The following is a 9,378-nucleotide window of genomic DNA, read 5'->3' as shown; positions in this document are numbered from 1 at the left end:
TGTACATGTTTAATGCTTATTGGACCTCTTAAAGCCATAACTTTAGTCTAACAGCCGTTCTCCTATTTAACAGTTTTGTGGGTCTCCTTGTATAATGTACAATGTACATTGTACATGACGCTATACGCATGTACACTGTACACTGCACACACTTATCAATTTCATGTACGATTAGAGATAAGTGAGATAACATCAATATTGCATGTACGATTAGAGATAAGTGAGATAGCATAAATATTGCATGACGAAAAATCTCAAAACAAATGTTTTTATAAAAAAATTCTTAAATAATAAAATGAACAATTTTGAAAAATGTAAAACTTTTCAAACTTTCGTAAATACAGCTGCATGCGCTGAACTATGAATTCGAATAAATTCTGTACAGTCGTCTTTGTGAGCAACCCTGAATATGTTTATGCAATATACTATTTTCTCTGATATCCTCCTTTTTCTTGAGAGTGTCTCAGTGTTTACTTTTATAAATATTTAAAACTGGTCTAGAGGGTACTCTCAACCATACACTGGGTTTACTACATGCAGCCTCTATTTCTGTACAGGGTGTCTCAAAAAAACACATGAATAAAGTAAAATCAATTTATTGACTTTTACTATTGATTTTAAAATTTAAATTTAACTAATGAAATAAAAATTGTATAAATCTAAACAATAAAACAAGACATTCGTATATATGTTCCATATAGCCGGCCAAACGGCTGGACCGAATGGACTGACATTTTGAGCGGACATTCATGGGTGGCCTCATGGGGGTGACAAAAAATCTTTCTTCTTTTAAACATTTTGTTCTTTCTTTTTTTCCACGGGCAACGCCGGGCCCTTCAGCTAGTATATTATAAAACCATCCCCTGCGGATAGTAGCTAGATTTCGGAAAGCTCATGAAACGTACAGGGTTATGTATAAAAAATGAAACTTGAAGGACGACCTGAATGTTAGAACTCTGTATAAAATTTAAATTTTGAAGTTGATCATCTGACTTAAGAGATCTTTAACCTTATTCCGGCTCAAATACTTTTTTGCGATAACTCATAAAGTATTTGAGCTAGGAAGCTAACTGACACATACCCCTTACTTAAAGCTAAACACGAGGCTTTTATTTCTACCGCCTGAGGCCTCAGACATACTGCCTAAATGCCTTATTTTTACCTTCACCTGACTCAATCTATATTTAGACCTACTTCCAGTCAATGGATTTAGACTTTTTATAACTCTTTGGAAAGCCGTGAACAAAAGGAAGCAGATTAAACAATTTTGTGAAGAAATTTTTCGTAGATTTTTGCACATATGTCTTTAAAGAGAATTCGCACATTTTCAGTTTTCCATGAATACACATTCAGTTTTTGAAAATTTTACAAATATTTTTTTTTACATTTGAATTTACAAAAAAATTATAATTTATCATATTTATCGCACTTTTTGTTTTGCACATTTTTTTGTTTAATAACTTGATATTGCAATAAATATTTGGTTTGTAAATTTTTTTGCAGATTATTAAATTTAAGCCCAAAGGCTTTCCAAAATTACTTCAAGTGTTATAGATTTGTATCACACATCACAATAAGAAAAAAAAGGTTGAGTCCCCAGGACCCACCCACCTCAGACTATTTTGGGTAAAGCAGACGACAGCCTGAATATGATTAAACGATTTAACAAATGCATAGCTAATTAAGAAAAAAACAAGGTCATAGTTACAGAAAAAAATAAACAAATTGTACAAGCTCCAAACCGTACAGTCGTCTCTGATGTCTCATTCTTTGTTGGTAACACTGTACATTATTTTTTAATACTTCCCTTGCCATTTTGTATTCATTAGCAAAGACAATCTTAAAGGGACTGTAAACGCTTTTCTTAGAGATTCTCTATTTATAAAGTGGCCTCATTGATTCACAATTGTACACTTTAAATCTTACTTATTAAGGTAGACGGAAATATCTTAATTTTTCAAGCTAAAAAGTTACCATTTTCATTTGTGGTTTCTTTATAATAAAAGTGATTTTCAAATCTAAGATGCAGTGACGATTTTGAAATGAAATTCAAAACGTTGCAAGGATACAATGTTATTTTGACTCGGACATATATCGAACTTAAAATGTAAGGTCCCTTGAAAAAACGTTTACAATCACTGTTTAATGTTAACTTTAAACTTCCATGTTTTTGGGACACCCTGTATAGGCTCTTCAGCAGTTTTATATCCGAACCTGCTAACCTAGAGTTTATTCTTCCTCCAGGGATATCAATCCAGGTTGACATTATATATGACTGATAGAAGCTAAAACTAGGCTAGCAAGTGTAATTTTAGGATTATATAACATACAGGGTGTCCCACGAAACATGACAGTTGGTAAATACTTCTTCCATATACTGTATAAGATATTAAAGACTTTTTGCAGTTTATTTCGTCAAACAAATATTTGTTATTCTTTTAGGTATTAAAGAATATAAAAAAATTATGGAAGAAGACATTTTCAACTATTCACCAACTGTCAAGTTTTCTTGGGACACCCTGTACTAGCTGAAGTGCCCGACGTTGCCCGTGGTATTTGAAAAACACTTTGAAAACTAAAATTTTAATGGTACTTTGTAATCTATGGGTTTTTAAAATCAAAGTTAGCCTATATGTTCCAGCTTTTTGGCCAGCTATGCCGATATCTAACATATAAAAAATGGCTTTATTATAAAGATAAACTAGGGAGATCCAATTCATGTAAATAAGAGCTTTATTATAAAGATATACTAGGGAAATCCAATTCATATAAATAAGAGCTTTATTATAAAGATATACTACGGAAATTCAATTCATATAAATAAGAGCTTTATTATAAAGATAAACTAGGGAAATCCAATTCATATAAATAAGAGCTTTATTATAAAGATATACTAAGGAAATCCAATTAAGAAATCTAAGTAGATTGTACAAAAATCCAAACTAGGAATCCTCTGGAAGGAAAAAGAGAAAATACGGGGAAAGATAAGTTTGTGGAGGAAATTCAAAAATATAATTAATAAATATCAGACTATTTACTTTTTTATGATCTTTTTTTAAAATATAATTAATAAATATCAGACTATTTACTTTTTTAAGATCTTTTTTTAAAATATAATTAACAGATATCAGATTATTTACTTCTTTAAAATATAGTAAACAGATATCAGATTATTTACTTCTTTAAAATATAATTAACAGATATCAGATTATTTACTTTTTAGATCTTTTTTTAAAATATAATTAATAAATATCAGACTATTTACTTTTTTAAGATATTTATTTTAAAATTGCTTTTAAACATTAATAGAGAGACAAACGACAATATCTTCCACATTATTGATCAGATAAAGGTTTCAAGGGTACCCTTGTGAATCGGTCCGACAGACATGCTGCTCTTTGAATAAAGGGTCATTTGAAATTAGGACGACAGCCCCTTTAAAAGACCCTGGACGAGAATAGGAAAAGGAAACTTTGTCTTTCTCAACCAAAGGCCTTTTATTGTTCAATTCTAGATATTTTCATTTCTTTTCAAACTTTTTTGTTCTTTTTCTTTTTTTTCAATTTTCCTTTGTACAATTCCTTTACCGTCATAGTGACAAACTGTTTAAGTGTTTAAAAGTGTGAAGTATATTATGAATTATATTATAAATTTCCTCCCCTATGTATTTGATATATCGGAGTAGGGAGAATTTAATATGGTAGAATGGGTCTACTTTATTATACTATATTCTATAGTCTATGTTCATCTTCACTACAAACAACCTTTAAAACTTCAAATTTATGGATATAAAGTAGTACACACAGTATAATACTTAACCCTATAAAACCTGGGGGGGCGCGGCCTTCGCCCCACCCCTAGAAAAAGGCCTTAGCGAATAGGTAAGGATGCTTCTACATCGAATTTTCAAGGTTTTTTCAAAATATAGTATTTAGATTTGTAGCTTTAGTCACAAAAAAGTTATAGGCTATTTTTGATTTTTTTACGCAGACCGGACTTTTTACCGCCCTGTACCCCTCACTATGCAATGACAATGATAAAAAACTAGAGGGGGGCGTCGAACGCCTCTACCGCAGCCTTTTTAGGGTTAAGAATAGAGACGTCTGAACGCAATTTATTACATAATGTATATCGCACATAAATGTATTATTTTTTTTGTATTTTTTTTTACAATTATGTCTTATCTTTTCTATATCATACTAAACAATTATCAGCTACAAACGTATTGCTTTATAAGTACAAAAATTGCTTAATTGCTTTAAAAGTAAAAATAAAGTAAATTGACATTGCAATCGATGATTACTTCCACTCTCCACGGCAAACTGGCCACAATTGAATATTATCCAGTTTTTAAAAAAAAAGAATAAAGAATAAATTTTTTTGGGGGGGCAAAGGTTTAAATTAAAGCTTTAACACAAAATCACAATTTTACCTATTTTCTTATGATTTAAAATTATCGGGAGAATATTCATTGTTTTATTTATATTTGTACGATTAGCACAAATTTAGAAACAACATTCAAAATTATAAATTGTAATTTAATACTTTAAAAATTCACGCAACCTTGCGTCAGTGTATATATATTGGGTTGGCCGAGTTTCAATAAGTTAATTGATTTAATACTAAAATGCTTCGAAAATAAGAAAAAATACCCTGTTTACATTATTATGGATGATTTTCTAATTCTTTAATCAAAACATATCCGGAAACCTTATTTTTCGGGGCTTTCTTACAAAACAAATCCTGATTTTTTTCATGATTTCTTTTATTTCCTTGAGTTTCTTTTTGAAGCTATATATTATTTAACTATTAAGAGGCGTTAATACAGATTCTATTTAGTCTCTCTCTCTGTAAATAATTATTTTGTGTGTTTTAAAGAATATGTGAATATTCACGGAACCTTTCATGCTGCAGAGTTCTTTTAATATAGGATTGTTTTTCTCTTTAACAGTGAACAGATAACATTTAAAAATGATTTTTTATTAATATTCAAATTTTTTAATTCAATATTTTTAACTTAAGGCTTCTTGTAAATAGCTATATAAGCAATTTTAAGTATTCTTAATTTCTCTCCCAATTCTTTTTTCCTTTCTTTCCCAATTCTTTCCTTTCTCTACCAATTCTTTCATTTCTCTCCCAATTCTTTCATTGCTCTCCCAATTCTTTAATTTCTCTCCCAATTCTTTCATTTCTCTCCCAATTCTTTCATTTCTCTCCCAATTCTTTTTTATTTCTCTCCCAATTCTTTCACTTCTCTCCCAATTCTTTTTTATTTCTCTCCCAATTATTTCAGTTCTCTCCCAATTATTCTTTGTTTCTCTCCCAATTATTTCAGTTCTCTCCCAATTCTTTCAATTTTCTATTTTTCTTCTCTCATTTTATTTTTTTTCGTCTAATTCTCTTTTTTCTCTACTTCTCTCCTTTAATTCTTCTACTTTAATCACTCTTAATTGTCTACTACTTCTCTCCCTCTTTTTCTTCCCTTTTTCCTTCTCATTTTCTGCTACTTCTCTTCTTTCTTTCTGTTTTGCTTTTCTTCTTCTTGTTTTGCTACTTTTCTGCCATTATTCCTTCTTTTTTGTCTCTTATTTCGTTTTTCTCTGCTCTGTATATTTATGAGAAGTCGTCTTCATTTTCCATGTTATTTTGGGGAGAACTAAATATTTTGAAAAGTCGTCAATGCTTACCATTTTTTTGAGGGGAGCACTTTATATTTGAGAGATGTTTTCAGTGCTTATTATTTTATTTTGGGGATTATTGTATATTTTGAAAAGTCGCCAATGCTTACCATTTTATTTTGGGAAGCACTGTATATTTATGAGAAGTTGTCATCATTTACCATTGTATGATGCATGTATCAAGAAAAATTTACAATTCTTTTTATAACCCGACCATGAAATAAAATCCCCCCCCCCCCCCCGAGACGAAATTTTGGTTTATTTTCATATCCTTTTCCACGTACTGCACCTAATAACAACATTGATCAGTGTAGTTGATTAAGCTAAATGCCCACGTCAGAATCTAGCGTACATTTTCCTCCAAATGTCCTGATGGGGCATGTGCAAAATAAAATGCACGTGATAAATTCGCTTGATAATACATCCTTTTACATCCACGTATTGATAATAAAAGAGTTACTAAGCATTCTGATCAATGCAAACTGATAAATTCGCAACGTCATGTTTGCATTCTCAAGGATGCAAGGGGGTTTACTCATCCTTGCATCATGAGTATATATAAGGATATCTCCAGGCCTCTATTTTATCTGACTCACAATTATTTCCTAGTATTATATGATGCATTTTGAGCTGTTATCTTCCGTCCTTACCCATCCTTTGTCATTTATGGAACATTCAGAGCAAACCTGTTTACCGTGTTTTTAGAGTTTAAAATTTAATAATTGATAAGATTTAATAAATATTTATATTAATATCTTGATAAAAAATATCATTATAGATTATCAACGAAATTTTATGGGGAAAAAATTTACAATTTTCAAATATTTTACAGTGAACAATACATCTCGTTTTTAAAAAGAGGAGGGGAGGGCATGTATCTGGATTTAATACACGTTCTGTATTTTGTATTAAAAAACGTATTTATTTCTCTATTTCAACCTTCCAAATATAATTTGTATCTGTCTGAACAATACAATAAAATAGATTGGAAAATTAGAGACAAAATTGGTTTACAATATCCGCCAATGAAAATCCGCAAACTTTAGGAGATAAAAAATCCGCCAAAGTTTCAGAATGTGTCGATTCATTGTTTAAAATTAAAACCTTATTAACACATCTGTGTAGTACGATGCCCCCCCCCCACCCACCCACCGCTGTTGGCCCCCAACGATTTTTTAGTGTTATAACCATCGCTTTATTACTCCAAACCAAGATTCTTAACAAAAGGTATTGAACCCCCCATTGAGTTAGATTTTTCAAGTAAATTGTTCGGTTTAAATAAACGTCAAAAAAATGGTGGTTTCTAGGAATCTAAAAGGGGAAATATTCTCTTTAAAAAGAAGTTGTTTCACAAAAGTTTTTATGTTCACATTTTAAACATGACTTAATTGTTTTAAAAAGAAAATTACCCCTGTTTATAAATTACAGAGTTTTGGAACAGATATAAAGAAAAAATACTTTTCCCGGTTGCGTAGATTTCTCAAAGTCAGTATTTTTATTTTGGATTTTTTAGGAATTTTTTTGGTTTTGGATTTTCAGTTCACACTGACGGGGAAAGATATGAGAACATTTTAGTTTTATTGGTGTTAAAAGCCAAGATTAAACATTTATAACTCTGTAGGACTAGAGATTGACAAGGACTAAAATCAATCACACTCTTGGGTATCTTTCAAACCACCTTTTCGACATCAAATTCTTTTTAATATTTTAACATCCAACACCTCCCACTTCTCACATTTGTTTTATCAACATACATCTCCCCCCATCCCACCGTTTCAACCTAAATCAGCTTATACATTTTAACTTTGATCCCCCCAGACAACCCCCACTCCCTCCCACCTTTTAATATCAACCCCCACCCCCTCCCACCTTTTAATATCAACCACCACCCCCTCCCACTTTTTAAAAATCAACCAGCACCTTATTATTCCTTTTTTAAGTTGTATTTACGTGTTAAATTATATCTGTTTTAAATACTCCAGTTTCATAGATAAATTTAGCCCAGCTCGACAAGCTGCAGTGTAATTAGTATAGCTGCAGCAAGCCCTATATATTTTAGGTTTAGACAAATGGAAAATACCTAAAATACAAATTGAACACCAAAAACTGACATGTTGTCCTTATTTAAAAAATATCTTTTTACTTTAACACTGGAAAGTCAGGGGGTCTTGGAACGAGGGGGGGGGGGGAAGAGTACTAAGATATGAAGGTGAAATGCATGTTGATAGCCTAATTTTCAAGCCCAGCTTGTTTCTGAGAATCTTAGACCTATTACTTTGATAGTTAGGGTCCTAAGGAGCTTTTATAACAAAATAATTTATTTTTATTTTTGTCTATAATAATTACACTTAATCAAAAGTTATAAAGCAATCTATTTTATTTAAAATTTCGAAGAAAACATTATTTTTGAAATTTATTGTAATCTTAACTAGGGTTTCCAATCTGAATTCCTATGCGTGGAATTGAAGTACAAATAATAAATCTTTTTTAATGTAAGAATATTGTGAGAAAAATAATATTATAAGAAATTCTACAAAAGAAACAGTTCTATTTGATAAGTTTAAAAGAAAAAGAAAAAAAACATATTTGTTTTAATACGCGCACAACAAATCGATATAAATATATGATTTACATAAGATATTTACTTTTAAATTAAGATATTACGTAAAATAAATCTTATAGTAAATATTAGATTCATCTAATATAAAGAAATATACTTTTTAAAGCAATTATATTTGATAGGTTTAATTGTTAATTGAAATAACAAACTTTTTTCTAAGTAAAACTTATTTTATAGATTTATGATTAAAATCTAAATAAAATGAGAAAGGAATATACTTTTTAAAGTAAGGGTAAGTGCAGATAAGATTTTTATAAAAATTAGTTCCAATTCTTCAATGCACTATACAACACATCTTTGTAAATATAAGATTAAAGATAAGAGTGGGAAATCCGAATATATGAGAATGGACAATCAATAATCAAAATATTATTATTTATTGCTCAATATGGGGGAAGACATCGCACATCGCATAATCCGAGCAGGTATAAGTTATACCATAGTATTGTATATGCATTTAGTCATACTATCCAATTTCGACTACCCAACTTAGAGGAGGGAGGGAAACTTTGGACGCTATGAGCCCCCGCTATGCAGACCGTGCCTCTTCTATATGGTAAACGCGTCTCTACCATATAAGTGCTAGCTTTTATTTAGTCTTGGTTTTTATGTGTAATGAAAAAGTAGTAGCATTAGAATTTTTCTAAAGATTAAATTCATATATAGATTTAAACTTCCTGTATTACACAGGCACATTTTAATGTATTGCGCATGCTCATTTCTGCATAGCGGGGGCTTGGTCTGCCTAGAAAATCTGAGAGGCTTGTGTCTGCATAGCAGAGGCTCATTGCGTCCGGGGGTTCCCTCCCTCCTTAGAGTCGACGTTTTATGCTATAATTATAGCCTGGCAAGAGCACAGTGTTAAGGTCAGCAGGGGTATTTTCAATTAAATAAAAAACGGGGGGAGGGACAGGGAAGGATTTTTTTTGAACATTCAAAAAACAATTTGTAGGGTGAAAGGTGCTCTTAAAGAATTTTCTTTTATTTTTATTTTATTGCAATATGCTAAGTATTTGCTGTGGACTGTGATATTAACAACAACAAAATTTAAAACTAATTTATCAAAATGAGTGAAACATC

This window comes from Eurytemora carolleeae, unplaced genomic scaffold, assembly GCF_000591075.1.
Source record: "Eurytemora carolleeae unplaced genomic scaffold, Eaff_2.0 scaffold78, whole genome shotgun sequence".
Classification (NCBI taxonomy): domain Eukaryota; kingdom Metazoa; phylum Arthropoda; class Copepoda; order Calanoida; family Temoridae; genus Eurytemora; species Eurytemora carolleeae.
This window is presented reverse-complemented; position numbering follows the sequence as displayed.